The sequence below is a fragment of the Triticum aestivum genome, chromosome 7D (genome assembly GCF_018294505.1).
Source record: "Triticum aestivum cultivar Chinese Spring chromosome 7D, IWGSC CS RefSeq v2.1, whole genome shotgun sequence".
Classification (NCBI taxonomy): Eukaryota; Viridiplantae; Streptophyta; class Magnoliopsida; order Poales; family Poaceae; genus Triticum; species Triticum aestivum.
In genome coordinates, this window is record NC_057814.1 from 519,801,315 (window position 1) to 519,809,618 (window position 8,304).

Below are 8,304 nucleotides of genomic sequence, written 5' to 3' on the forward strand. Positions count from 1 at the left end.
TGGCATGTTTGTCTTTTACTTTCAATATAAGCCCTTTATGTGATGTCGCCCAGACGTCCGACTGTGGCATGTTTGTCTTTTTACTTTCAATATAAGCCCTTTATGTGATGTCGCTCAGACGTCCGACTGTGGCATGTTTATCTTTTACTTTCAATATAAGCCCTTTATGTGGTGTCGCCTTGACGCCCGACTGCGGCATTGTTATTCTTGTATTTTCCTCTCGAGGAGTCATTCAGACACTCGTTTGGCCCTCAGTATTTACTTTGGGATTTCGGGAGGACTACCGCCCGACTTCTCTTTTATTTCCCACGCATTATTATCCCTTTGTCTGAGTGCACTTGTTAATCTGTTCATATGCATCATGTTTACATTTGTTATATCTTATGTCCGAACTGTCTTGCGAGTACTTTCATAGTACTCACCTGGCTTGTTGATTTGGCCAGATGTTGACGAAGGCGATCCCATGGATGAAGAGTTTGATAGTGAGTCCGATGCCTAGAGGAATCCCAGTCAGTCCCGTGCGATCCTGGATTTGGTCACTTGTATTATATACGCTTCCGCGACCCGCAATAAGTCTCCTCGAGCCTCACTCCGACGCTCGAAGAGCTGTTAGTTCTCAGGAGTCATATCACCCACTTCGCTGTGATATATCCACCACCGCTTTTATCGTGAGTTAGTAGTTATGCCACCCTATCCGCCGTTATGTTTTATCGGCGCGCTTGTAATAAATTGTTGAGCAGTCTCCGCTCAACCTTGTATTATATTCAGTACTCCTGGTATTTTTCTTCTGTGACCAAAATATTGTCTACCAGTGAGAAAGAATTCTTCTTTACTGGTCCATAAAAGGGATCGGTCTCTCAATAAATATTTTTATTGGAAAACCGGTCGTGACAAGCTTGGTACCAGAGCCAGGCTGACTGTAGGAAGCCACTAGGTGCGATCGCTAATCGGTTATTAGCGTCTTTTGTGCTTTTTCAGCATTTTGCAAATGTAGCTATTTTCTGTTGGTCATCATAAATTTATGACATGACTACTCAGAATTTTTGCCTACTTTTGTAGATTGCTGGCAGCAACTGCGAGACTCGGGTGTTCACTAACGTGCCCGAGGGGTTTGTCAAACTCCTCGTCTCCATCACCAAGCTCGCGACCGGGCCAGCGATTCGTCCGGAGTTCACACTTTATCAGCACAAGCTCAGCGACGACGTGTCTATGCACCAGGCCGTGGTGCAATTCAAGGGAGGACGTTCTGCGTCTCGCCACTTCCGTTTTGTGGGAAGGGCCATGCCTACGGAGAGGCATGCCATGCAGATGGCTGCCCGTGAGGCGATAGCTCGCCTTCGGGACATTCTTCCTATGATGAAGACTCGTCGCTACCGCTACCTCCCATGCCATGTGCCATATACTTGTCACTATGCATTCGCCTTCCATAGGGGAGAGCGAGATGATGCCATCGAGATGGTTGTGGAGTATCTCAAAGCTCTGGAGGAATCTTTCGACAACCTCATGGACGATCTTGTGGCTGCCCGCATGGACTTAGTTCGTGGTGGTCCTGCCAGCAGGAAGGAGCTTCTCCACATGACACCGCCTCTGACATTCGTCTCGTCCTCAGCATCCTATGCACCGGCCATTTTGGCCACTGCTTGCCGTCTGCCTACCACTGAGGAGTTCGACCGAGTCATCGCTCCTACTCCAGTCAGAGCTGCACCGCCTGCCACACCCGCACTACCGCCGGTCGCTCCCGCACCATCACCGTAGCGCAGTGCTACGCGTCTGGAGCCTGCTAGGGAGGAGGTGGAGGTTGAATCTCCTGCACCGCTGAGTCTTGCCCTCGGCAAGGGAAAGGACATCGTCACCATCTCCGACTGAGAGTGCCGAGTAGCCGCGCGTTGTGTCTGCATGTATGACATGTTTTATCTGTACGTTAGTTTGTAGTAGTCGTGTTCGCTGCATCCCAGAGGAGTGTGCTAGTCTAAATAACATGTCAGGAATGTGTACGCACATCCTGAGTGCTGTATCGTATGTTTGCGTTTCGCGTGTAAGATATGTGCTAAGCAATTCTCCTCCGTGCGAAATCGTTTATGTTTTCTTGAAAAATCTTGAGGTCTTTTAAATTTTTGCCTTTGCAAGATTTTCCGTGTGCCACTCATTTCTTCTCATGAGTTTTGCTAAATAATACCCCAGAGTGGAAAATGTCTCGTCCGTGGACTCGTTCCATGCCCAATCAACCAGAAGAAGTTTATGGGACACAAACTAGCAACAACTTCACTCAGGGACAGTCTAGTCAACAGGACAGCGAAGCAGCCTTATCGCAAGTACGCCGCCTTTTCAAACAAAGCCAACAGCAACACCAAGAGATGATGAATCACGTCATCAATATGGGGAACCACCGTGAGCCCTATCAACCACACTCCAAGTTGTCTGAATTACAGAAGACTCGCCCTCCAACGTTTGCTCACACTGATAGGCCACTTGAAGCCGATGATTGGCTTCGCGACATCGAAAGAAAGCTGATTATTGCTCAGTGTTCAAATCATGAGAAGGTGCTTTATGCACCCCACTACCTTACTAGAGCAGCTGCAGCATGGTGGTAGAACTTCCTACACATGCATCCCAGTGAACACAACATCACCTGGGAAGAGTTCAAGGAAGGCTTCCGTGGGGCACACATCCCCAGGAGCATCATAAAAATCAAGAAAAGAGAATTTGATGACCTCAAGCAGAGAGGCATGTCAGTGACAGAATACAACGGTCAGTTTACCCAGCTATCTCGTTATGCCTACGACGAGCACATGACAGAGAACAAAAGGATGGAAAAATTCTTGGACGGCCTGGCACCGGCACTAAGATGCCAACTGGTTGTACACACCTTCCCGGATTTTAAAACTCTGGTTGACAAGGCCATTACCTTGGAGAATGAGCGCCGTAGTCTGGAGGATATCCATAAGCGAAAGAGGGATAAGACGACTCTTGCTCGCAACAACCGAAGCAAGACTGATGTTCAGAGGGCTGAAGCAAGGAAATCCATGACTACTGATCTAAGGCCAACCAGACAGTTTCATTCCAGGGACAAGGACTTCACGTACTGTCCAGGGGTCACATGCTATGCTTGTGGTGAAGAAGGGCACTATGCTAAACAGTGCCCAAAACCAAGGAACTCGGCCCCCAAGCCGAACAATGGTGGGAATAATCCAGCCCCCAAGCGCAACAATTTCAATCCCAACAACAACCACAGGAAGGGTCACCTGAACCATGTGACCAGGGAAGAAGCGTAGAATGCCCCAGACATCGTGCTCGGTACGTTCCCTGTCAACACAGTACCTGCCACGGTTTTGTTTGATTCTGGAGCTTCCCATTCGTTCGTTTCGAAGAATTTTGTTTTGCAACATGGTTTTCCGATACTTCCCTTGGAAAAATCTATCATCATCAAGTCCCCCGGAAATAAGCAGATCGCTCAGAGTTACTGCCAAGGAGTGATCATTGAGTTCGAAGAACTAAAGTTCCAAGCTAATCTCATCGTGTTGGAAAATAAAGGACTGGATGTCATTTTAGGGATGGACTGGTTGACCACCAACAAAGGATTTATTGACTGTTTCAATCGGACTGTGATCCTCACTCATCATCACGGCAAGACAATAAAGGTTACAGCTCAAGAAAGACCACGGTCACGGCAACCAAAGCTGAACAAAGTGGACATTTCAGAATTGAGAAAAGTTCCAGTGGTGTGCGAATTTCCCGACGTATTCCCTGAAGAACTACTAGGCATGCCACCAGACCGAGAGATAGAGTTCAGCATTGAACTAGCACCTGGCACCGCTCCCATCTATAAGAAACCTTATAGAATGGCACCCTCAGAATTGGTAGAATTGAAGAAGCAGATAAAGGAATTACTGGACAAAGGTTTTATTCGAGCCAGCTCCTCACCTTGGGGTTCGCCAGTATTATTCGCCAAGAAAAAGGATGGGACACTCAGACTGTGTATAGACTATCGAGCTCTCAATATGGTCACCATCAAAAACAAATATCTGATGCCACGGATAAATGATTTGTTTGACCAGCTCGCACAAGCCAAGGTGTTCTCAAAAATTGATTTGAGATCGGGATATCATCAATTGAAAGTACGGACAGAAGATATCCCTAAGACAGCATTTACCTCCAGATACGGATTATATGAGTTCACAGTGATGCCTTTTGGACTAACGAACGCTCCCGCATATTTCGTCCACCTCATGAACAAAGTGTTTATGAAATTCATGGACAAATTTGTTGTGGTGTTCATTGACGATATTCTGGTATACTCAAGGACACCAGAAGAGCATGCTGAGCATCTCAGAATTGTTTTGGGAGAATTAAGGAAACATCAGTTGTACGCCAAATTTAGCAAGTGTGAATTTTGGCTAAGGCAAGTTGGTTTCCTAGGCCATATATTAACCCAAGAAGGCGTGGCCGTAGACCCAGAAAAAGTCAAAGCCATACAGGACTGGAAGCCACCAGCCAACATGATAGATGTGCGGAGTTTCCTTGGAATGGCCGGATATTACAGAAGGTTTATTGAAGGATTCTCCACTGTGGCAAAACCAATGACACAGTTGCTCAAGAAAGACAAGAAATTTGTATGGACGGAAGCATGCGAGAAAAGCTTCCAAGAACTCAAGAAGAAACTAACAACCGCACCGGTCTTAACTGTGCCAGACATACACAAGAGTTTTGAAGTGTATTGTGACGCATCCCGGAAGGGCCTCGGATGTGTACTGATGCAAGATGGCAAAGTGGTCGCGTATGCTTCCAGGCAGCTACGGAAGCATGAGGAAAATTATCCAACTCATGACTTGGAGCTAGCAGCGGTCATCCATGCACTCAAGGAGTGGAGGCACTTTCTGTTGGGAAATCGTTGTGAAATATATACGGACCATAAGAGCCTTAAATATATTTTCACACAGCCAGAGCTAAATTTACGCCAACGACGCTGGTTGGAATTGGCCAAGGACTATGATGTCGGCATTCACTACCATCCAGGGAAAGCAAATGTAGTGGCAGATGCCCTTAGTCGGAACCCCAGCCCGGGCAACGACAGCCCACAAAACTTGAGGCCTGAGTTTCAACAGGAGTTCGCTAGACTCAACATGGTGTTAGTCTCGGAGGGCACCGTATCAAATCTGGAGATACATCCCACCCTAATGGAACAAATTAAGAAGGCTCAGCAAGGGCATCCCAGCATCGAAGGAATAAACACAAAGATGAGCCTTGGCAAAGCTTCAGAGTTCGTCACAGACAATGAAGGAATATTATGGTACGGGGACAGACTTTGCGTACCTAACATTGAGGAACTCAAGCAACAAATCTTAACCGAGAGCCACACTGCTCCATACTCGATCCACCCTGGAGGAACCAAAATGTACAAAGACATTCAGGAAAGATTTTGGTGGCACGGTATGAAAAGGGATATAGCAGCATTCATTGCTTGTTGCAATTCCTGTCAGCGCATTAAAGCCAAGCATCAAAAGCCAGCAGGGCTACTCCAGCCAAACAGGATACCTGAGTGGAAATGGGATGAAATTGGAATGGACTTCATCGTCGGACTACCTCGATCGCATAGCGGAAATGACGCCATATGGGTCATCACAGATAGGCTAACTAAGGTAGCACATTTCATTCCCGTGAAGACGACCTACTCCACACAAAGGCTGGCCAAGCTTTATCTCTCACGTATAGTTTGTTTGCATGGAGTCCCAAAGACTATAATATCCGACCGAGGCACTCAATTTGTCTCTAAATTCTAGGATCACCTGCAACAAGCTCTGGGCACGCAACTAGCTTTCAGTACAGCGTACCACCCTCAAACTGATGGACAAATGGAACGTGTGAACCAAATCCTAGAGGACATGCTGAGAGCCTGTGTGATCACCTATGGATCTAGTTGGGAAGAAAGTTTGCCGTATGTCGAGTTTGCTTACAACAACAGTTACCAAGCCAGCTTACAAATGGCACCCTTTGAAGAATTGTACGGACGGAGGTGTCGTACCCCACTGAATTGGTCAGAAATAGGTGACAGTCGTATCTTCGGCCCAGACATGCTCAAGGAGGCCGAGGAGAAAGTTAAGCAGATCAGGGACAGACTCAAGACAGCACAAAGCCGACAAAAGAGCTACTACGATCAAAAACATCGTGAGGTCAGCTTTGAACCTGATGATTTCGTATACCTACGAGTGTCTCCTATGAGGGGCCTGCAATGGTTCAAAATTAAGGGGAAGCTAGCCCCGAGATTTATTGGACCATTCTGTATAGTTGCACGAAGAGGCACAGTGGCCTACAAACTAGACCTACCCAAGGAGCTGTCAGACGTCCAAGACGTGTTCCACGTCTCACAATTGAGAAAATGTGTAAGTAACCCGGAGAAGCATGTATCTCACGAAGTCATTGATGTGAAACCATACCTCACCTACAGAGAGCGGCCATGAAAAGATTTTGGAAGAGTCTGAAAGAAGGACCCGTCAGAAAACAACAAAAAATTTCAAAGTTCAGTGGAGCAACCACACTGAGGATGAAGCTACATGGGAAAGGGAAGATTTTCTCCAGGCAGAGTATCCATATCTATTTGAGGATCAACTGAAATCTCAAGGACGAGATTTTTCCTAAGGGGGTAGGTGTTGTGACACCCAAAATTTTATTTGGCTTTTTCAAACTTTTACTTGATTTGAGGGAGGTGATTTAAATTTTTCTTCTAAAGAACTCTCCCTCTCAAAATATTTTCTTTTATGACTAGTGTTTTGTTTTGGATTCACCCAAGACTTGATTTTGGTCTTGGAGGTTTTCCCTTCTTATTTGGACTCAAAACCAAATGCTTTTCACTTGGGAAAAATTTCTTTTGAAATTCCTTTAAATAGCCCTATGGCATTTGGGGTGATCTTCTCCCCTTTTCAAAAATCCCTCTTGCCATGACATAAGTGGAAACCACCTCTCAAAAGCCTTTCCTCATCTTTGGATCATGATATACTTCAAATCCAGCAAGTTGAACCTCTCCATATAATTATTTCCATTTATTTCTTATCAAAAATTATTTCTGCCTTCTATCTTGATCCTTGGAGGTTTACAAAGGAGCTACCCTTTCTGCTTTGAATTTTGTCTCCAAACCAACTTCCCTAGCTAGTCCTTTGAACCCTCAACCAAGATCCATGAAGATCCACTGGTCTCCAGTTCAAATATTTCAAATTATTCTTGCTGCAAGTTTGGACCTTATTTGCCAAATTTGATGAAATTCATTCAAATCCTTCTCCTAAAAATCTGAGGAAATTCAGGCAGCCTCTGGGTGCATTGAGAGGTCACCTCACCAAGTCCCAGCTCCAGAAAAAAAATTCTTCATGCCAAATCATTTCATCAAACACCTGCTGGACACTGTTGCTAACATGTTCAGAAAATTCAGACAAAACAGTTTTAGTGCACTGTCGTTTTCTTCAGAACCTGTAGTCGATCTCGCCAGTGTCGCGGTGTCGCCGTGCGCCCTGCACTTCCTCCTTGTCCTCTGCACCGCATGATCGCCTGGAGGCTTGCGGGCGTCGGCGACGAGCAGGAGGAGGTGCGCCGCCCCGTGAGCGATGGCAGCCGCGGCTTTGCGGCCGCCAGTGAGAGGCGCACCGTGGACGGCGCCGTCCAGCGCCGCCCAAGCCACCGGAGGCCGCCGCGTGGCCTTCCACTCCCCCGTGCGCGCTGCCACCCTCGTCGTGAACTGCCAGGCGCGGAGCGCGCTCTCTGCCGCCGTCGTGCCCGTACGGCCACCCCGTCGAGGACCGGCGCCATTATGCCAAGCCCGACCAAGATTAGCGGGGGAACGGCACCAGTACACCTCCCTGATGCTGCCTGGCCACTTAAGCTCCCTGCCAAGCCATTGCCTCGCCGTAATTGCTCGCCGGAGCGATCCCGTTCACAGCCACCCCTTCGAATCGCCTATAAATAGAGGCCCCGAGCTCCAACTCGAACCCACACCACCTCTGCACTCCACCTAGACCACGCCAAGCCACTAGAAGAGCCCCGAGGGAGCCTTCTTCCCCAACTCCGGCCGCCGCTACCCGCCACGGGATCCAGCTCGATTCGCTCCCGTGCGTGCACCTCTACCTCTCAGCTCTTGCCAGTAACTTCCTTATGCATCCACTCTCCTGACCCGCGCTTCAATTCGGAGTTTGCAGCACCCACCAGAGTTCTCCACCATCGCCCGAGCCGCCGTCCACCGGAGAAAGTGTCGCCGTCGACGTGGTGCTCCCCGACGACCAAGTCCACCACCCACCGACGCGGAAGGACGCACTGAACCTCTTG